The following is a 23,334-nucleotide window of genomic DNA, read 5'->3' on the forward strand; positions in this document are numbered from 1 at the left end:
ACTGTTGTTGCGTGCTCAGTTGCTCCCTTAACTAATTTTGTTGGTCTTTCTCTGGAGGAGCTAGATGTAAATCCAGGCCCAGTTTTCCCTCCCACCTAAAAAGGTTGCTATACTTGAAATTTGTTTTAGGCTTAATGCCTACAGAATATATTTTCCTGTGATGGAACTAAGTCTTAGGAATTAAAAAGTATTCTAGACACTATGGCACACCCCTGTAACACCAGTGTTAGAGTGGCTGAGATAGGAGCATTTTGAATTTGAGACCATATGATGAGTTTGAGGCTAGCCTGGGCTACAGAGTGAACATGTCTCAAAAAAAAGGGTCATGAAATATGCTATGCTGGCAGTGAAACAGTGTGGTAGTTCTGAATTTAAATAGCTACTTATCACCCCGTAAAATTCACCAAATATCTAAAAGGAAAGTAACTAGGTGTGAGTATGAATTTCCCAAGAATTTGATGAAAATACTAGACTACTATATTTTATTTTTTAATTTATTGGTGTGCATCTATGTGAGTGTATGTATCCGTCTGTGCAGTGCCCACAGAAACTAGAGAGGACATCAGATCCATTGCAGCTGGAGTTACAGGTGTTTGTGAGCCACCTGATAAGATTTCTGGGATCTAAACTCTGGTTCACACAATTGAGCTGCAAGTGCTTTTAATTGCTGAGCCATCTCTCTAGTTTTTATGTTGTTTTAAAAACTGAGTTTTAGTTTTAAAATAAAACATTAATTGTTTGAAAGAATGATTATAATTTTTGCTTTTCTTAAAGTAATCTGCCCATTTGGTAATATAAAATGACTGATGCTATTTCTCTTCAGTTTTGTGTACTTTGGTAATAATTCTAAAGTGTCCTAAGGTTTCACATAATTCAGTCTGCTTATTAAACCATGATTAGCAGTGATATGAACTGAGCCTGAGGGTACAAGCCTGGTAACCCCAGTACTTGGAATATAGGTGTAGCAGCTTTCAGAGTTGAAAGTCACCCTGGGCTACCTAGGTAGTTTGGAGCCAGCCTGGGCTATATGAGACTTTGTGAAAGCAAAAATAAGTACAGTGATTCTCCTTATAGTTGTTGTGAAGTGATTCTTGGATGTTACATATAAGTTTTACACTCTGCAGGAGAAAGTGATTTCATGTAGGTTGAAAGAGGTGGGAGAATAGGGTCGTGAGTGGTACACATGGTTTTCATCTTTTGCCAAAGTTATACTGATGGAAGCACCCACTGTCCCTTCACCCTCTTTGAACGGGAGAGGTGGAAATGACAATGTTCCTGGAAAGAGGCAAGTGAGTGGTTTCAGAATGAGTTTGAGTGCAATTGAAAAGTGCATGGAGGAAGTTGGAAATGGATTATTTAAATTGATGACCACTTTTGGTAAGAGCCTTTATTTTGGTAATCTGAGGGTTTGTCTTATACAGGCTTCTGCTTTCTCTTGACTGGAAAGTGGCTCAGCTCTCCTTTGAACTTGCTCTCTAAAACCTTTACTGATGCAACTTGGCAGCAAGTCTTCTGCTTTTGTCCTGTATTTAGTTATGTCGCCCTTTGTTGAAATGCTTATTTGCTCACTCTTACAATATTAAGTCCTCAAGGGCGGGGCCTTTTCCATCTATATATACATTTATATATATATATAAAATGGGGCCCTTTAAGAATGCTGGAAGTAGCCAGGTGGTGGTGGCGCACACCTTTAATCCTAGCACTCAGCAGGCAGAGCCAGGTCGATCTCTGTGAGTTCAAGGCCAGCTCATCTACAGAGCAAGCTCCAGGACAGGCACCAAAACTACACAGAGAAACCATGTCTCGAAAAACAAAACAAACAAACAAAAAAAAAAGTTCTGAAAGTTATGACTTGTACTGTGTCTATTTTGGGGGCCATCAAATAACTAATCTCACCTGGTAACATTTCTCAGGATGTTACTGTCCCGCCCAGAGACCTGCAGATGTGTGCTATTGGTCATGAATGAGTTGACAGGAAAAGAACATGTGCCTTTTCAATCAGCTGTGGAAACGTGTCTCTTGGAGTAAACAGCTTGGTTTCTAGGTATTCTGTTGCCCCTGGAGATCACTCTAATAGACTCCTTTAGCTACTCTGCATTTCAGTTTCTTCACCATTGTCCCAGGAATAAGACCTAGGCTCATGTCCTCATGGGGTTATTGTCAGCACAGAACTAACTATGGCTGTCTTTTTATGACAATGTTGGAGTCCTCCACAGAGACGAATCTGCTCTTCTGTTACTGCTCCATCATCCTTCTTGTCCACGGGTTTGCTGTTATGTGATAAGGGTTTGAGAAAAGCAGGATCAGTATCTTGACATTCTTTGTGTAGCCACTGCCTCACATACTGCCTTGCATGTAGAAGACTCACAGACATACTTGCTTAATAAATAAAGCAATTTTTGATGCTAAACAAAGGAATCAGAACACTGGCTTCTCCTGCCTTTCTCCCAGATGGCTGCAATAATTGACTGAAACAAGTTAGCTGTTCTCTCTGTATCTTGAGTTTCTCTCCTATAAAATGAGGGTTCTTGAAGCAGCCCTGAGGTCCTAAAATACTGAGCTCGAGCTTTCCATAAGTTCCTAGAATTGCAACCTTGGTTAAGTGTTGTATTCCTTGTGCATAGACTAATGCCTGCCACATAGTAGGGTTAAAAAAAATGACTCTCATGCATAAACAAGTGATCGGGGGTCCATCTCCCTTTGTAAATATATTAAAACAAATGTTCTTTTGAGCCAATTCACCTTGTTGTAGATGTGTTTTTTACATTATGAAGAATTAATGTTTTATTTGTGTGTTTTAAACCATGCATCTGAAGGATGTCTTATATTGTTTTTGGTTCTAAACTGTTACAAATAAGCTGTGAGGCACATTCATGTATATATATATATATATATATATATATATATATAATTTTTTATGATCACAGAGTTTCACTACCCTGGAATGAGTGACTAGGAGTCTTTAAATTTAAATTTATTTTTGTATTATGTGTATAGGTAGACCTGCATGTGTGTCTGTGCAACATGCGTGTGCATTACCCATGGAGGCCAGAAGAGGGCGTCAGGTTCTGTTGAATTGAACTTATAGATGGTTGTCAGCTGCCTTGTGGGTACTGGTAATTGAATCCAGGTCCTCTGGATGAGCAGCCAATCCCCTTAATCACCAAGCCAACTCTCTAGCCCCCTACTTGCATGTTTTTAAATAGTTATTATATTAAGACTTTCTAAAACTCTTTTCCTTTATGTTTCTTGTCATCTGACAAACACAATGTGGCCTAACTGAGAGGTTCTGTGATGTCAAGCTGGGCTGTGTGCTTTCTAACACAGCCCCATCTGCATGGAGGGCTTTGCCTTGATGGCTTCTCATTCCTTACAGCAGGAGCAAAATATATGTGGCCTTTTGATCTTTCCCTAGTTTAATCCCTGTGTGAATTAGCCTTCAGGTAGCTGGGTTCGAGCTCTGTGACCAGTCAGTATATAGCAGTCTGAAAAGCCTGATTTTGGCCGTATGACATTCATGTGCTCTGTGCAGAGTAGCAATGAATCAGGACAGCTTTTGCACTCTTCTGTTCTAGTACTGAGCTCACAGCAAGCACCTCCTGTGACTCGGTACTACAGGGAGGGGAGCATTGAGAGTCTGTAACCTCAGAATCACGGAGCTCACAGTCAGCTGGGGAGACAAGGATCAATACTGTGAAATAGAAAACACTGTTGCCCGCACAACACGATACCAGTAGTGAAATCGTTTCTTAAAAGACATGGTGGATGAGTAGACTTGGGCTACATGAGAGAAAGTTAGTCTAAAAAGGAAAAGACTTGCTTTTCTGTTGCTATGTACAGTCTTTGCTCTGTCTCACCGAAGGGAAGCTTGTATCCAAACAGTATAGGGAGATTTTGTACAATTTAAGAAGAAAATGTGTCTGTAAAAGCATTATTAGATCCAAGTAAAATGATTTCCAGGGACTGTGTGTAGATGTTACAGTGACTTTACTTCCTAGGCTGTAAATGACAACATTTTAGTCACTGGTCTTCCCCAGCCCCGCGGCCTGCTCACAGGAAGACTGAAGCAGTTTCCAGACAGAACGGCTGCTTTTCTCCTGGTTTTCATGTTTTCTAGGAAAATAGATTCCACAAATTTCTGTGGTTACCCACCCCATTGTTGAGGAAAGAATTGGATTCTCAAAACTAAAAATGAGAACTGTAGGGTGTGTGGGCTTTTGTGTTTTTAAAAATGTAAGTATTAGAATTCAGAATGGCTGATTTGATTTAAACTGTGTATTAGTTTGCAGCAAGTACTTATTTGACCAAGCTGAAAACCAGGATTTTCTTTGACAGTGGCCAGGATTATATCAACATCTTAGAGAGCAAAAGCATTCCCACTTTTCGGCACTAAATGATCATTTGTTGTGTTCTTACTCTGGGTCAGGTAGTGGGATGCAGACAGGGTTCAGAAGTATTCCATGTCCGAGCTAAAGATGGAGCTCAGTCAGGAGAGGGCCTGAGTGGCACGCACAGAGCCCTGGCTTCAGTACCACGGAAATCCCAGGTGGAGGTGCTTGCGCAACTTGGGAGTTAGAGGCAGGAAGGTTGGAAACACAAGTTCATCCTTAAGAATTAGAAGCCAGGGGTTGGGGATTTAGCTCAGTGGTAGAGCGCTTGCCTAGCAAGTGCAAGGCCCTGGGTTCGGTCCTCAGCTCAAAAAAAAAAAAAAAAAAAAAAATCAGAAGAGGAAGTAGAAGCCGCCTTGGTTACAGGACATCTTGTCTTTAAAAAAAATCTAGGAGAGGAAGGGATGGAGGTGTCACAGCGGGTGAAGGCATGTGTCACATAAGCCTGAAAACCTGAATTTGATCTCTTGAACACACAGTACAGGCAGAAGGGAAGCCTGGCTACAGAGTGGTCCCTTGAGCTGCACGCATGCCCCTGCCCCTGCCCATCATGCTTACACAGGCAAATGAATATCCCACACCTAAAGAGGTGTTAGTCCCTTTGGAAGGGCAGGAGACATTCTGCGAAGAGGTGGCATTTCCTCCGTGCCTGTTACCTTTTCCAGGCTTGCGCACTTGAGGCCCTTTTGATGTGTCTAGTTTAGTGTGGATGAGCCTGGTGGTAGGTAGGTAATTTCACCTTTTCCAGTTTGGTCATTTGCCTACTGTTACACACGCAGAGTGTGGCAGGACTAGAGCGCCAGGCTCCTTCCCTCTGGTTCCACTAACATGAGGCCTCCGTTGATAGAAAGTCACGTTTTGTAGTCTGGCTCTACATTTGACATTGCCAAGCGGTGGAGACTCTTCCCCGGTGTCTGATTGTGAATGGGAAATCTCTCATCTCTGAAGTGATAGCCTGCGTTTTTTAGGGAAAGTAAAAGGAAGCCAAGAAAAAGTAGCCCTTGAGGTGACTAATAGGAATCTTCCTGTGGAAGGTGGAGTCATGTGGACTGTCTTGTTCTTGACTCAGTGAATGTTCCTTACCCGGTCCGAGCCCCCTGTTCTTCTCACACCCATAGCCATCTAGGATAGCAGGCTTAAGGATTCCAGGGGCATGCTTCGGAGCCAGGAAGGTAGAAGTCTGGTTTGTAGTTTCAATTGCCCAGTAAGGGGTCAGTTTCTATGAAGACATTTGCTGTTTCTACAGCTAACTCTGTAAAACTTTTATATTTGATGTAGTTTGGTGCTGTGGGATTGGAATTGGGGGGTTATAAAAATTCTTTCCTGTAATGTGATTTCTTTTAGACTTAACCAAATGTTTTTCAGAGTCCATGCTTATGTTTTTCATTCATGTTTTTAATTAAAGTGAGACTAATTATAATAATCATCATCGCTTGGTTTTATCCTAAGGAGAACCTAAGAAGGGATCAGCTCTATTCGCACTTTGCAGCTGTGAGAACTGAGGTACAGAAAAGCGAAGTGCTTTGCTTAGCATCCATCACAAGGAGCACTGGCAATAAACTTTAGTGGTTATTTTTAGCTCACATGTAGCCCTTTCTACAACATTTTTCAAATTGCAGATTGTTCTATTAGTAACAATAAAAATATTGACAAAAAAAAAAAAAAAAAAAAAAAAAAAAAAAATAAATAAATAAATAAAAAATAAAATTGCAGATTTCTATTAGTAACAATTATACAAAATTGGATTCAGTGATTCTCATGTAGAATATGAATTTTATTCTTCTGAGGAGACACTTTACTTGTCCTAGGATTTTAAACAGTGATTTAAAATTAAGAGCCCTGTGTTTTGATTTGGGGGGTATCATCCATTCATTTCCCACAGACATTTGTAGACTAACAGTTTCATTTTTTAGTCAGAGAAGATAAATGAGTTTCTTTAGAGACCAAGAAAAAGTTCACATCTTGTGTTGCCGTTGTTAAATACTTATTACAGCCAGAGTTAAATCTTATCTGGCCCTTTGGCCCATTGAAGAGCTCCGTGTTTCAAGTTTCTTCTTCACTGGGTTCATGAATTTTAGGTAAGAAAACCACCAAATTTTTAACTAAAAAAAAAAAAATTCTTGAAAAGTAATATGTTCATAAACTTAAATGGGAATTAGTCATTGTGTTCTTAAATATTGACTCTTGCATGGACCAGGTAATCTTTGTTCTTAAGTACTGCTTCAGGCCATTGCCTTCTTTAATAACCAAGGCATTGTTATTTTCGTTCAAGCATGTTCTATGGAATTTTGGCAATGCATGCATCCTCTGTCTGCATCCTAGAAAAGCATGAGTAAATATTTTTTCTTAGCTTTGGTATTTTTGTAGCTTAAATTTATATGAGCCAGACTAATATAATGTAATACCAAGATTACATAATTTGAGACGTCAGCATTGCTTCCAGTACTAGGAGATAAAGTCTTCACTTACCAGGGCTTTACAGACAGTACTTGTTGTCCATTTACTACCTGCAGAGAACTATCGTAGAGCTGTTTTCCAAATGAGAAGATGAAGTCCAAGAGGTTAAAAACTAAGGGAACAGTCTCCCCTTTGATTACGGATAGTATTTCTTATTCAAAGCTTAGGTCTTGAAACCATTCTTTTTAGTACTGACTGGTTTGAAATTCTAGGAATCGTCATTGGATACTTGTTGTTAGAATCAGCTGTTACACACTAAACTTTTAAAATATAATTAATAAAAATTTTCATTGAATCCTTACTATGTAACTTGGCACTTTAGTGCATACAAAAGTAGTTCATGACATGGTCTTGGATTTCCAGGATTTTGTTGTTTAGTGAGAGATAAGACCAACTTTGAACTTGTTCAATAAATATGATTATCAAACTTTGTAGTATTGATTGTCAGGGGTAGGGACCAGAGGAAATGAGGTCATCCCAAGTAGCAGTTCAGTTTTGTTCTTGAAGGGGTAGAGTTTGGCTGTGTAGAGAAGAGAGGATTGCATGTGGTACTATATGGTCTGTAATGGTATAGTATATGGAGCACATGAGGATGGAGGTGGGAGACAATATTATGTGTGTCTGAGGACTAATGACAAAGCACCCTAGGACAGAAAGGGCATGATGTGTCTTTTCATCACCCATATCTAGAACAAGGATTGGTTGGCCACCTATTCCAGATAGGTTGTTTGGCTTATGATGGCTTATGAGCAGACAGATCAAGGTTTGTTTGAATTTTATACAGCATTAGGAATTGTTCATCAGTTCCCATATCTGAGGATTCCTTGACAAAAATCTTTTTGTTTTAATCATTGAGGAATGAGTGAATCCTTTGTCACTGGCTAGTGGAACTGGAGAACACAATGCAAGGCTCCTTAGATGGTTTGCTCATGATTGCAAGTCCTGCCAGCTTAGTGTGATACTTGTAGCATACATTCTTTTTGCCACTCCTGAAGTCAACAGTATCTGTACTAATCGGGAGTATACATTATATGTTCATGAAGGTTATGTTTCCCAAGAGTTTAAAAGGTACATAGTACAATTTTTGGTTTCTTTTTTTTTCTTTCTTTCTTTCTTTTTTTTTTTTTTTCTTTCTTTCTTTCTTTCTTTCTTTTTTTTTTTTTATCTTTTTTGCTAAATAAAAATGATGCATTAAATAAAAGTATATGATGGGACATCTTAGGACATTTAAGTGCTGTAATTGTTTTGTGAATCTGCAAGAGTGGGATATGGCTTGTAGTACTGCCCTAAGTTGTTTATTTGACCTTGGGTTTCTTTCAGTGTTTCAAAGAATGTCTACCATCTGTGTTGCAACAGACCTGATTTGAATGCTATTATAAAGAAACTGATTAAGGCAGGTAAAAGGCATATTTCTGATACTATGCACATCACCAGATATGAAAGTATGGTTGTTTGAAAGAAAATGACCTCCATAGGTTTATGGGGAGTGCCATTATTTGACATTATGGCCTTTTTGAAGGAAGTGTGTCACTGGGGGTGGGCTTTGGGGTTTCAGAGGCTCAAGCCAGGCCCAGTGTCACTCTCTTCCTTCTGCCTAGAACTCTCGGCTCCTTCTCTCTGCATGTGCCATACTTCCCACCGTGATGGCGGCGGACTACACCTCTGGACTGTAAGCCAGACCCAGTTAAGTGTTTTCTTTTATCAGAGTTGCTGTGGTCATGGTGTCTCTCACAGCAACAGAACATGGAGTAAGACAGAGAGAGAGACTCAGTGCAGATTATCTTGGCATCCACAGAAAAACTTAGTTTTTCGTAGTTAATCATGCCATAAATTATCTCAAATTGTGAGCTTAAATTTAACATAGACTCCTAAGTATGATCGATGGTCAGTAAATGTGAATCTGTGGACATTTCATGATTATAGACTTTAAAATTCTCCAAGAAATTAAAATGCCTCTTTGAAGGAAAGCTTCATATTTTGTATTAGAATCTTCAGCCATTTTATCAGGAGGTCCATTGCATTTTCCCAAAGTCTTGATGTTTGGTTTGGGAAAATAGTTCTAATAGCATGGTTGGTGAACTAATCAGGAACTCAGGGCCCAATCCACTGGGCTGTGAGTTGTGTGGACCTGAGAAAGAAGAGGGAGCAGACAGGGCCAGGGAAGAGTAGTGACCGGGTTTAAAGTAATAGAGATGCTTTGGGCCCTTCCTTGAAGCATATAACTGCTCTGAGGATGCTTTCCAACCAAAGTTATGTTCCATTAGCAGGAATGATGAGGTGGGGAATGAATGTTTATTAAGCAGTTAAGGATGTCTAATACCACATTCTTAATGCTGTGACCCTTTAATAAAGGTCCTCATGTTGTGGTGACCTCCCAACCATAATATTATTTCCATTGCAACTTCATAACTGTAATTTTGCTACTATTATGAATTGTAATGTAAATATCTGATATTTCCCGTGTTTTTAGGCAACCCCTGTGAAAGGCTCATTAAACCGTTTACCCAAGGAGGTCATGATCCATGGTTGAGAATTGCTGTTCTAGGCCATCTCAAAAGCTTTGAAAATGATTTTATAAAGAATAGTGACTTTAGGCCAGGCAGTGGTGGCTCACGCCTTTAATCCCAGCACCCGGGAGGCAGAGGCAGGTGGATCTCTGTGAGTACAAGGCTAGCCTGATCTACAGAGTGAGTACCAGGATAACCCCAGCTGTTACATAGAGAAACCCTGTCTCAAAACAAAAGAATAGTGACTTAAATATTAGAAGATAAAATATATGCAAGTATTTCATTTTAGCCTAATAGAAAAGTTTGTTTTCCCTTTATGTTTTTTCCACATATAATTATAAAAAGATATGAAGTGGCGCTACTGTTCTTGTAGTTACTATGGTGTTATATACATCATTTTTGTAATCAGCTTTCATTTAAAAACACTGTCACCTCGTCTTCCTCTATTTTGTGTTGCTCTATCAGACTACCTAATGCTAGGTAATAGATAAGTTTGGTTCTTGACTCTGGTGGCTGGAAGTGGTCAGAATGATATGGTCCTGGCATCCTGCAAATGTTCCTCTGGCTATGTTTACAACATGGCAGAGAAACAGAAAGGAAAACAACTCCATAGAGCAGGGCCAAGGAAATGTGTGGCCTTGCTGTGTAACAGCCTGTTCTGTTGAGATGTGATCCATTCTTCAAGATAGCAGAGTCTTTTTGTCATTGTGGAATCTTCTTGCAACCTAATTACCTTTTCTTACTGGTTCCATCATATCCGAACTGTTACGTTGAAGGCCAAATTTCCAGGATATGTACCTTTGAGGGACAAACTACATCGATTCTATATTTAGCTTCCAGAAACGAAGTGTGCGTCTTTTCAGATGAACAACATTTTGGGGAACATTAAAATGGAGATTCTTACTATAATGCTATCACTTTCTAAGACTGAGCATACTATTCTGCAAAATGAAATGTCTCCTAACATCATAGCTATAGTGGTTTGAATGAGAAAGGCCCCCATAGGCTCATATATTTGAAGGCTTGGTCCCCAGTTGATGCACCTGTTTGGGAAGGATAAGGAGGTATATCCTTGTTGGAGGAGGTGTGTCATTGGAGGTGGGCTTTGATGTTTCAAAAGCCTACATCACTCAGTTAGCTAGCTAGCTCTCTCTCTCTCTCTCTCTCTCTCTCTCTCTCTCTCTCTCTCTCTGTCTCTCTCTCTCTGTCTCTGTCTCTGTCTCTCTCTCTGTGTGTGTGTGTGTGTGTTTTTTTCTGTGTCTTTCTCTGCCTTGTTCTTGTGGATCAGGTTGTAACCTCTCAGCTACTGTTCCAGTGCCATATCTGCCTGCTGCCATGCTCCCTACAATGATGGTCATGGACTCACTCTCTGTAAGTCTCCAATAAAGTGTTTCTTCTGTAAGTTCCCCTGATTATGGCATCTTAGCATAGCAATAGGAAAGTAAGGAAGCTAATAGCTGAGCTGTTAAAGCTAATTGTAAACTCTGAATCACTTTGGAATTTGACCCAGATGTTAGAATGTTGGTTCTTTTATTGAAAGGTAAAACTGTCTAAAGTCAAGTAATCTAAGTTTATTGGAATTGGTACTTGATTTATTTTTATTTCTGGGTTCCAAATCCCCATTGTGTTTAAATTGAATGTGGTATTTTAATCTGACTTTTTTGGCCTCTGAGCTCCAATTAGGCCATTTGTTCTGAATAATCTCCCTTTCTCTGTCAGCCAAGTTTTTCTTTTCTGTCCTCTAAATGCTGAACTGTTTTGTTCTGTACAGGCTGCTTCTATAGAAGTGGAGCATGAAGCTGTCTGAGTCAGGACAAATCAGCTGGGCTTAACAGAAGACGGAATCAGATTAGCTCCATTGGATGGGTCTGATCTAGATGCTAAATCTTGGAGGGCTAGAATTTTCCACCCTATGAGCTCAGTTCTGTGACATCTTCATCTTATTTTTAGGACATCTTCATCTTTGCTGACTTAGTTCTATGACTACTGAGGTTCTGAACAGACTGGGATCCATAGAGTTGTCAGTTCTGCCCCTTTATTCGGTTGACCCCCTTTACCAACTCCCATCAGAGTTCCACCCTCCTGTGTGGGGGGTGTCCAGTGATCCAATGCTTTTCCCTTCATCATTCATTCAAGGCTCTGAGCACAGCACAGCACGGGCTTCAGACACTTGTAAAATATGATCTGGATCTGAGGAAAAGGACTTGGATGCTTTCTAACGCTGTCAGCAGGTGAGGAGGTATAAACTCTGGACTTTGCTCTCCTTCATAGGATCAGTTTGCATGCCCTGTGCCTCATGTTTCCTCACTTTAGCCTCATTGTACAAATGCACCCCTAGCAGAACACTTACTCAGCCTTTAAGCTTACGTCCTTCAAAACCTTTCCTTTCTCCATCTCTTCCTCATGTGTGTATTATTATTCTTTATCGACTCCCTTATCCTCCAGCATAAGGAGTATGTACAGAGCAGTATTGCTACTATCTCCTAGACTTCTATTTGGAGGTGAAGTGATAACATAAAGAAACACAGTGTCACTGTACAGGTAGGAAGTGCACTGTTTTCTCCGAAACAGAAACCCAGTGTAGGCTATCATCTTTATCTCCCTTATGCTTTAATTAAGCTTTCTCTTAAGTGTCAACACTTCAGAGAAATAAAAGGTTTTGAATGGTGCTTTCCCATTGTGCTTATTTACCAGTAGGTTGGTGTCTTAGTGTCTTTTCCTGTTGTTGTGATTAAATGCTCTGACTAAAGCAACTTAAGGGACAAAGAGTTTATTTTAGTTCCCAGTTCAAGGTAGACTCCATCATGGCAGTAGTGTCAGGGCAGCCTGATCCGGCTGGTGGTGGTATATCACCAATCAGGAAACAGAGAGGACCAAGCTGTGCTGTTGCTCAGTCTTCATTCTTCATTTACACAGTTCAGGATGTCACCGGGGAACAGCCTTGCACACAATTAAGATGGCTCTTCCCTTGTTAGTCATCATAACCATGACCTCCCCCAACAGGCATACCCCAAGGGTTGGCCTGGATCCTCAGTGATTCTAGAGCCTGTCAAGTTGGCATTTAACACTAACCGTCACTGCTGGGTTTGACTTTTGATTGTTATAAAAATACAATGGTTCAATAGTGAACTCATTTCTGTTGGGTGCCTGCAATGCCTCCATTTATAACATGAATGTCCTTGAGAAGTGTTTCTCACTTGTTATGTGAGAAAACCATCACCTTTCCAAAGATGGACTGACCATTTTTAAATACTTGTCTCTATCCTTCCTGTTTTCATCTCTGTCTGCCTTCAAAACTGCCCTTACATACTGTCAAGTTGGTTGGCGTTCTCAGAAAATTGAATTCTTTGGATTCCATTGCCTTTTCTGTGGTGGTCCTTTCTCTAAAAACTCCTTTTTGTCCCTATTCCCATTCAGTTGAAATTTAACGATTTTCAGAGTTGTGTGTGTGTTGTAATGTTGTTGATTATAAATGTTCACAAGTCCCTGTAGCAGTTTGTCTTACTCTGGACACGTAACTCTGTGCACGTGGTCTGAAACCATCACTGAGTATGTATGGAGAGACGCATCAACTGCGTGGTGAACTAGTGCCAGGCCTAGTGCCAGGCCTAAGGAAGACAGCTGGACCACCTGTCTTGGGCAACAGAAGATGTGCTTGCAATGAAGCAAACCCCAGCAAAGCCCTAGGCCAAGGGACTAAGGAGGAGAAAAGTGTTAAAGGGAAGTGAAGAGAGTTTTGTTTGAAGAGAGAGGAGATGCTTGCTAAGTAGGAATCAAGTTATCTTCTTGTTTTAGGATAACCCAAGAGGCAAGCATCTGAAATTCTTCAGTATTCTCTCTATGATGCACATGCTGTAACCTGTGGGTGTGTAAGAAGTACTTGGTGCTCAGTCAACTCTTAAGAGGTTTTGGTACTTTTTTGAGGGACAGCGTGAGTTTTGGTATATATTCCTTTTTAAGGTGAGGTGTGAGGGGTGTGGGGGCTGTGGATCCAGTCCAGGGCATGGTGCGTGCAAGGCAAGCACTCTACAACTGAAGTGCGCCCCTGCCTGTGGATGTGCTCTCTATCCGCAGAGGCAGTCTGTAGTTGTCAGTGTCTGTCTGGGGAACAGTAAATGATGGTAACAATTGTGAATTCTGAGGATAGAACTCAGGATGTCAGGTATATGTGGCAAAGAGCTTTAACCTTAGCCGTCTTGGCCATTTTAAAGCATTTCAGTGCTGAAGTAAATTCTTTATAATAAACAAGGTATAGTTTTCTTGATAATTCTATCACTATTTTTGCATGCCTTTTTTTTTTTTTTTTTTTTTTTTTTCATAAACAGGCTCCTGTAGCCTAGGCTGGCTTTAATCTTCCTGTGTAGCCAAGAATGACCTTGAACTCTTGATGCTCTTGACTTCCCCTCCCGAGTATAGGGATTACAGGTTTGCACCACCTTACCTTGCTTACTTTACTTGCTTACCTTACTATTAAATATTTCTTTTTTCCTAGTTCTAAAAATATTAATTCATCATAGTTACATATATGTAAAGTGTTTTAATATATATAATGCCTTTCTTTCGCTCACGTCACCTGCATGTCATTTCTAGGACCCTGCACATTACTTGTCTTTGGCTTCAGTTTGTGATTGTCAGATATTTTAAAGAACTGGATCTTGAAGAATAGCTTTCCATGTGATCTTCCTCCAAGAACTGTGGTATTCTTAGCTCTTTTGCTAACCCTCTGAGGTTTGTGTCCCTCTCATTGCTGCCCACTCCGCCTTTTTTAAAGGCTCTTCTCATTTTGTTTAAACCAGCTGCCTGTCATTCATTGAGCACTTACCACCCATCTCATTTTCTCACCGTATGAAACATGGCATAAGGATATTCCCATGCAAATTTTTAAACTTTGCCATGTTTGGGGGGATTATCTCTTTGGAATAAATGATCAGAAGTGAGAATACTGGGTTAAAGACTATAAACATCTCATGAAACTGATAGCCAGACCTTTTTTAAATGAGATTGTATCAATTTACAAATTTACCAGCACGTATAATCTTCCCAGTAGTGGGTATAATTATTTTTCTGTAATGCATGTGTAAGGGAATTTGGGGGAAATGGCCATGTTGTTTCAATTTCCATTGCTTTTATTAGTAGGGAGGTTGGACATTTGCCCACATTATTTGTTGGTTAATTGTATTTTCTTCGGCTTTGCTTTCAAGACCCTCTATAATTTGCACCTGACCTTTTCACCTTATCTCCTATTATTTAAACCCACAAATATTTATTAAACTCCTGGGCTGCTGTCTCCCACCCAACAAATACATAACCTCTAATCAAGCCAAGCTCTCATTGTTCCTTTGAGTATGTTACGTTTTTCCTTTTTCTTAACTCCTAGAATGCCTGTCCCTTCTTTCCTTCTTAAGCAACGCGTTCTGTCCTTCAGATTCTCTGCAGTCTTTTTAGTCTCGGAAGGCTTGGCTGCCATGGCAGTGGCATGCCTGCCTCCGGTCCCATGCTCCTTGTGCCCCATTAGGAGCATGTTGAGACAGGCTAATCTAGATTCACCTTCATGCGCATGTTTTTAGTGCACTAAGCTCTGGTTTCTTCATCGCGGCACTCTCAGGAAATGGAATAATAATGTCCAGCTCTGTAGTGTTTGTGAGGAGGAAAGTGCTGGTGCTTGGTAGTCAGGAACTCATTTTAGTGCTTATGTGTGGGGTTTGTTGAAGTTGTTTTCTCTTTAAGACCTACACTGGTTCAAGCCGGTTGGTGTCCCAGCACTGAGTGCTGGAAAGTAGACATGGGGTCCCACCCTTAACCCAAAAGCTATTTGCAACTGATACATACTGGCAAAAGGAAAAAAATCAATTTTCTCCAATGGAGTGTTATTGGGTGTATCAACCACACTCCAGGGCAGGCGCCATGCATAGGAGCACTTGGCCAATGCAAAATGAAATCCATGGGGTTTGTGTTGTTGTTTGCTTATTTGTTTTATTTACTTCATGGGGGGCTTTTTGTTTGTCTGTTTTTTAGCATTTTTGTGGGTTTTGTTTGTTTGATTTGTTTTTGCAGTGGGGGTGGTAAAAGGGAGAGATAAAGCTTATATTTTAAATTAGTTGAACAAATAAACCCACTATCTCAGTATTTGTTCTCTTTTGATTCAGTACTTTTCTTTTTTTGTTGTTGACATTTTAAGAGAGGATATCTTGTAGCCGGAGTTGGCCAGGAACTACTGTCTGAGGCCAAGGCCGACCTTAAACTTCTTATCTCCCTGCTTCCACCTCTAGAGTGTGTAGATTACAGACCTGTGTGCCAACACCCTGGTTTATGCGGTACTAAGGACTGAACCTATAGCCTCCAGAATGCTTCGGCATCAGTCTGCACATCCACAGTAGGACTTCTCCTTTTATGCCTTAGATGTGGTCTCCTGTAAATTAATTTTGTAATCTCAAAGAAATACCAAGGAAGTAATGTAGTGTGTGTCTTATGTGTTCCATACACTGTGGAGCTTCTGCCTGAGTAGTCCTGGCTGGCGTTAGAACAGGGAAAGGAAGGCGCTGGCTGCTTCAGGCCTGAGGATCTCAGTTTCGGTCTCCGGAAACCTTTGCTGGAGTTTAGGAGGACTTTCTCCCAGGGCCTTTTCAAAATGGCGGGTTTCGTTGTTTGCTCAGCCAAGTGGACCAAGTTAATCGTAGAAAGTCCTTAAAAGATCCAAAGTATACCACCCGATTTTATTTTTCCAAACAGGGTCGTATTCATTAGTGTTTGTCAGAAACCTAGGCTTATTAATACCATAAGAAGCTGTAAACCAAAGCAGATTCTTGCTCCTTTAACTGTCATGTGATTTGGATTAACAATACTGTTACTCCCTTATTCACACCTGGGATTTCCAAGCATCCTCAAAAAGCTGAAATGGTGACTCATGTTTAGTCACCATGTAACAGGCTATTTTCATTTATTTAAAATGTAAACAACAAAAACTATCCTGGATAGAGATCTCCACTTATTTTAACTAGTGACAGATGCTATGATCAGTATTTCTACTAAGGACTCGGCACCTTTCACATGGACCTCAGGCCTCACGGTGAAGCTTTATGCTTTCCAAGCATAACAGCTAACCAGTAAAGCAAAACAGCAGCCTCGTCTGGCTTAGCTCAGCGGCCTCTGATTTCTTCCAGTCTGTTTGATGTGGAGGCTCACTGGTTTATCTGCTGAGCTGCTCAGAGTCTGCAGGGCTGGGCACACTGCTGCCCTTAGAGAAGATCCACTGGTGACAGACCAGTATACTGGTGCAGACCAGTATAGGCGCTGCATTGTGGGGAGTTGAATTCCTTCGGCTGGTCATAGTTTTGTTTTTGAAAATTTTGAAACTATTCTCAAACTTTCATTAATACTCAATATATTTTAATTTTCTAATTTTATACTGAAAGCCATAAACCAGATGTGGCAGTAGAAACAGCTATGCAAATGTGAAAACTTTTCCAATTAGTTGAAAAGGAAAATCAGAATCCAAGTGTGCAGTGACCAGTCATGGTACTTCCTGTATGCAAAGGCAAATATCATCTCATTATATTGTTCCTGGTTGAAATAACATTAGTATACCCAGCTTTAAAAAGCCTGTGAAGTTTCTTTGCCTTATCTCATGTGTTCCCAGGCATTCCCATTAGGATATGTATTGCCCTGTTCCAGATGACATAGTTGGGAGTTTCCATGATTAATTTGCTACATGTTTCATATCTGGTGTGAAACAGAGCTGGTGTTGAGACTCAGCAATGAGTCCTAACCTAGTTATTTTTCCATTATAGCAGAGCTTTTTGGTTGACTAATACACATGATTTCTAACAGCAACAGAGCTTTGCCAATGGTTTCATCATGTCCACTTTCCTGAGAGGTAAGGTAAAATCACTCATGTTTACTCTGCTGGAGATAAGAACACCAGGTCATATTAGAGGAATAATGGAGCCCATCCATTCCCCCAGCTTCAGTAGCCTCATATATCAGACGTGGCAAATAATTCCTAGGGCTTTTACATTTTTGCGTTCCTATTGCGCACACAACACTGAAAGAGTACCTGGTATAGAACAGTTAGCCTTTGTTAGGTTCATTTGTTCGGTGGACATTGTTGGCTTGCTGTAATGTGCTGTACAGCCAAGTAATGTGCTGAATACTGAAAGAAAAATAAGTTTACATTTTTAGTTTCAAGAATCTTAGTATCTGGGGCTGGAGAAGGTGGCTGATGGGTGAAAAGCGCTTGCTCTTCTTGCAGAAGACTTGAGTTTGGTTACCATAAATAAGCACTTTGATGGCTTCCTCCAGTTCAGGCAATCCAACACCCTTTTCAGGCCTCTGAGGCACGAGGCATGGATGTGGTACACATATATACATTCAAGCACTCTCACATACAAAAAGAAAACTAAAGAAAAAGAAAAAAAAAAAAAAGACTCTCCGAGTCCAGTAGAGTAGGTGTACTCCAAACTGCATGCCCCTGCCTGAGTGCTCTGTTTCAGGGCTGTTTAGGAGGGCTTTGGAAGTAGGGTATAGTGGAGATGACCTGTGGGGAAGGCTTCCTGTAAAAGTCAGGGTCTGAACTTGAGAAAGGAACAGAAGTTAGACAAGTAAAGAAAAAGTGTGGGTCCAGCAGGGTTTTATCTTGAACAGTTCTGAGCCTACTGCTGTCATTTATGGAGGTGAGTATTGAAGAGATGGATTAGCAGGAGAATTTGCACCCTACCTGCCTTCCTTCCTCCTTACCTCCTTTCTTCCCCCTCCCCCCCTCCCCACGGCCTTTTGTATCTCAGGCTGTGCCCATTGAACTTCCTATTTTCCCTCCTCCACCACTGAAGTGTGAGCTGCCACACCCTGTTTGTTTGGTACTGGGAAGTGAATTCAGGACTTTATGCATGCTAGGCAGGCAGTGTACTAACTGAACTACATCCCTTGCCCTCAAAGTTGACTTTTGACCTAAGTCTTGAGATGCTAGAGGAAGATCCACTGGAGCATATCCACTTTGCAGTTATATACACAGGGTCTGGAGCCTAGGAATAAGGTCTGCTCTAGACAAAGTGTTCCATATGTGGATGGCATTTTATGCCCCAGTGACTAGGATCACCGAAGGACTAAGAATAGTGTCCAGAGGTATCCGTAGTTAAATGATGTGAGCAGTAAAATCTCCCAACAGAGTCAGACTCCTTCAGTAATCACATTTGGAGGCAAGGCATGTGTGCTTATGTGTTTCAAAACCAGTGAATATTTTTTTTTCTGCAAAGTACTTGAGTCTGCCCATGGAGGACATGTGCTCCTGGCTGCTTGTCCCCAGACTCTGGGTACTTGTGAGGAGGCATGTAACCTTCGAACCTCTCAGCTCTCTCCGAGGAGTCTGCTGACTCTGCCCAACTCTTGGAACTTAGTGTGGGAAGGTTGGACTCTTTGCTTTGTTAAGTTTTGAGTGTTAAGTCCTTAAATGTAATTGGAGAAATAATGAAAGTATCCTCTGGATTAAACAAGTTCAATGGATTTTAATTTTTCTGACAAACTGTTATTAAGAAATTGTTTGGGAGATTTGCTCTCAGAGAAGGATTAGCTAACTTAAGTTTTTCATTTGGAAAAGTAGTTCTTGAATCAGAAAGCAAGGTTGGAGGAATCACTTCTATTGCTTTATATAGTGCAGAGAAAGTATGTAAAACTGGCAGATGAAAATTTCCCTCATGATAGGAGAAGCACGGAAACAGAAAATTATAATATGTTAAGGAAAGGATTCTCTTTATCCACTGTACCTGCTTTTATCTTCAGTTCTGGAAGGCTCTGCCAGCGGGGTTTTTTTCACCCCTATTCTTGTCCTGCCAAGAGTTGCATATTTTTGGCAAAATGTGCATTACTGGCTAGGAGTGCACAAGAAAGCCTTTGCCAGAGAATTAAGCAAGCAGAAGTCTGTCAAAACAAATATTCTAGTTTGAAAATATAGTCGTGCAGGGGAGGGGGGGTGGCAGAGGAGCCAGGGCATGCTCTGAGGCTGAGTATTTATTTCATAAGAATTCTGTGTTCTGAAAGGCTGCTGTTGGGCAGGGCTGGGGAAGCAGGGCTGCAGTCCGTGAAGTGACTGATGAGCAAGGGTGGGGTTCCAGGGGGCTGGGGTTGTTCTTGGGTTTGCTGTGCTGCTCATACGATGACAGCCTTTTCTAAGAGGGAAGCATTCGATAACAACTAGCCTTTTAAATTCAATTTAAGAGGTATTTAACAAAACTTATGTTTACATGGAAAAAACTTTGAGGCCTGAAGATATTAAGTACACATAAACAAATCCTCCCGGAAACACAATCTGTTTCATAAGCAGTTATTTGGCTAGGAAATGCCAACTTTATATGACTCCAGCCTTAAAAATATTCATTATTGATTCTAAAAGGCAAAACTTGTTTTTTCCCCTCTAACTTTTTCTTCTGTTTGTTTCTTTGTTATATAAAAATATTTTATAAATGGAGATGAGTATAGATTGAATAAATGCAAATTTTTTAGATACCCTCTCTATATAGATACTCAGAGCTACTACCAAAAAGTTGCACTTCAAGTTGGAGAAACATGTTTGTTTGTTTGTTAGCTGACATTTTCATTGGACCTGCTGGCATGGGTATGGGTGTTAACTGTGTTAAACTTCAGAGAAGAAAAAAAAAAACAGATTGCATGAAAAATTGAATTTTAGTTCTTGAGTATTTTTTGACCCAACATCTACATGCTGTTGCTGATATTTTCTAAGAATTTAAAAAATAAAACATGCTACTGTGTAATACTTCAGTAAATGGTCACATGTGATGAAGTATAATAAGAATAAAGTTGAAAACCTCAATAGGATATTGATAAAATACTCATGGGTTTATTTTGACCTCCTCCTGGCAGATCTTCCCTAGCTGCTGCCTAAGGAATTCACGGAGCACAGGCCTGTGTCCGGGCACAAGAGGAAGCCTTTTTGCCCTTTGAGTCTCTGACTTGATCCACTTTAGTTACTAGAAGAGAGCTTAATTAATGTAAAATTTCTTTAGTTTTAGTAATTCAAAAGAATAAAAATCTTTTGAGGGCTTCAAAAGATCATGGTGCACCATTGGAATTTGCCTTTAGTAAATGTAACATTTGTTTTCTAAAGAATTATAACAACATACTTAAATTCCAGAACAGTAAGCAAAATAGCTTAAGTTCACTGACTTGAAAAAACATTCTTTTATACTGCACGGTTCTAAAATAAATACTTAAAAGAAACAGAGAGCAAGCCATTCTATCTTGGATTTCATTTTCCTTCAGATAGAACAGCTAGAACAAACATTCTTGCTAGTTAACATTGCCTGTGTTTTTATGAAGTTAATAACTGACCTGTCAATCACGCCCTATATAAATACGGTAGTTGAATGCTTTCTGCTTTAGAAGCACTTTTATTTACAAGAGCTGCCAGCCAAGATTTCCAAAGCGCTCCACGGGCTGTTTGCTTTGATCTGTTTTGAGGGCTGGCCCCTTTAAACCTGTTGCTTTGCTCTTTATGATACCTCTGTGTGATCAGGTATTGGGAGAGCAGATGTGCAGAATAAACACGTCTGAAGGAAACCAGGGCTCAAGGGAAGTCATGTAATTATGCACCAACAACTCTAGAAAAGAGAATATTTTCCTAGATCAACTTAGCTGCTGTTAGGACAAGAGAAGATACGTCATGGTATTCACTGCAGAGAAGCCGGAGCTTTTCTTGAACCCTGGGCTCTTACTGGAGCTGTGTGTGTCCCACCTTGCTGCTCTCAGACCGCAGCTTGATGAGATGTTGAAGCCCTTCCCAGGCTCTTGCCTTTGGCCTTTTTCACTTGCTGCTTCCTGAGGGAATGTTTACCACCAGTCTCCATCCACAGTCAGCTCTCTGTGTCACCTTTGCATTTTGAACAGGGAAGTGCCTTTTCACGTGCAAGGCCACTTTCCAAACAGAGCAGTGCTTGCTGGGGTGCCTTGTGGCTTCCATTTGGAATTGTCCCCAGGACTGAGGGGGAGGAATACTAAAGTCCCCCTTCGCAGCCCCCAAATGCAAGCATAGTGTTGAGTGAATGAAAGAAGGGAAGAAAGGAAGAGAAACTGCAGGCTTGCCTCCCAAATGACCCAGTGATTTCCTTTCACCTCTTAATTAAATGTTGCCTCAGCAAGTCCCATGAATTACATTTACATAGTCCATTCCTCTAGGAACCTGAATGTTTGAAGTCTGTAACGTTTGCTTCTGTTTGAAGCTAACATGGTTTTCTCTGTGTTCTTAGCTGGAGATTCTGTCCTCCCTTGTCCCTGCCTTAGGAGGGTTGGTTCTCAGGCACTCGGGCTTCCTTGTGCTCGCTCGCCATGCTCTTGAGCTGTTCTCTCTCTGGCTGCCTGGCTTAGCACCCTTGCCTCCTGTGACACCAGCTGGAACCCAGGTTTCTGCGGAAGTGTGCCTGAGTGTGACTCCAGGGTCAGAAAGCAGGCCTTTCACTAATCACTTTTCTCTTGCTTTTTGCCCTGAAAGTTTTCTAAATCTGTGTCTTTAGCTGTGGCTATTGCAGTTTATTAGTTTCTAGTTTGTAGCTTTAAACCCTGCTGTCTCTGGTCGTCAGCAGATCGTCAGTGACACCCAGTTACCCTGTCTCAGCATCCTTTCTCAGGTGCTTGCCAGAGTAGAGTTGCTTGGTGTCAAGGTAGACTACAACTTGGTTTTGAACTCTGTTCTCCTGCAGAGCCTCGTGGGGAGCAAAGATAGGAAGGCTCTGAGGTTACCTGGAACCAGTACAAACTAGCTCAGTTGAAGGGCTGTGGCCTGTGTTGAGGCATAAGCCTCTAGGAGGACAGAAAAGGCTGAAATCACCTTGGAGCGTCTTTAAGCCTTTGTTGGAAGTGAAGCTACAGGACAGCCAGAGACCAGGCCAGAGGAGCCAGCAGCAATTACAGAAGATGGGCCACTGCAGTGACCAGGGAAGAAACTGCCGCTGCAGATGTGCTCAGGGAGGCTGGTGGTGAGACCCTCGAGACTGCTTAGTTGACAGATCTGCAGAGTCCCCGCCGGTGTTTTTATTTTGTTCATCCAGAGTTGAAGCCTGTAATTAGCAAAGACCCTATTACTGTTAACTTACACCATCCAGACTGATGACCAACAGCTCTTCCTTGGAGGTACATAAGGAAATCTGTAGTGCAGAAAGCAGAATACAGACTCCAGGAGGCTGAGGAGGAGACTGTTAGAGCAGACTCCAGGGGGCTGAGGAGGGGGCTGTTAGAGCAGACTCCAGTGAGGGCTGAGGAGGAGACTGTTAGAGCAGAGTCCAGTGTTGCTTCAGATGGACTTTTCAATGTTCAGCACCTGGTCAGGTGGATGCGATTTACTCTGTGATCTAAACAGTCTCAGTGACAGACCTTATTTAAATACCCATGAAAATATGTGCATTTCTAATTAATAACGTATTGAAAAAAAAAAAAACCAACTCTTTTCAAGCCAGTGGGATGGCTCAGTGGGTAAAAGCACTTGGCCACCAAGTCTGATGCCTTATTTGATCCCTGTGACCTAGATAGTAGAAAGAGAACCAACTTCTACAGGTTCTCCTTTGATTCCCACACATCCTATGACATGTGCCTGCACACACGAAGACAAATATGCACACACAACACACATACACACTAAAAATAAAATTTATTTCTTTAAAAGTTGAATTTAGTATTATTTTTTGAGATAGAATCTCACTATGTAGTTCAGGCTTCCTCTCTGCCTCCAGAGTGCTGGAATTAAAGGTGTGCACCCCCTCTCCTCCCAGCATTAAATAAAATGTAATTTTTAAAATTCCCCTCCACTTTTGTGTAGGCACCATGTACTTACTTGAACTGTTTTCAGACAGACCTAAACCCAATTTTGGATGTTTATTCCTAGGCCAAAAGTTAGGCAGTTTCCCAGAATTTTAAAGTAAGACCTTGGATTCCTTAGCTTCGCATCTCAGACCTCCCACATCCAGCTCCCCGACTCTCCATTGTCC

At 41.0% G+C, this 23,334-nt stretch overlaps 1 protein-coding gene across 2 annotated transcripts in view; it reads left to right on the top strand.

The window, feature by feature from the left end:
- Nucleotides 1-23,334, top strand: part of Thada (THADA armadillo repeat containing) — a 294,070-nt gene that overhangs the window by 84,694 nt on the left and 186,042 nt on the right. The window lies entirely within an intron of this gene.

The sequence above is a fragment of the Peromyscus leucopus genome, chromosome 22 (genome assembly GCF_004664715.2).
Source record: "Peromyscus leucopus breed LL Stock chromosome 22, UCI_PerLeu_2.1, whole genome shotgun sequence".
Taxonomy (NCBI): Eukaryota; Metazoa; Chordata; class Mammalia; order Rodentia; family Cricetidae; genus Peromyscus; species Peromyscus leucopus.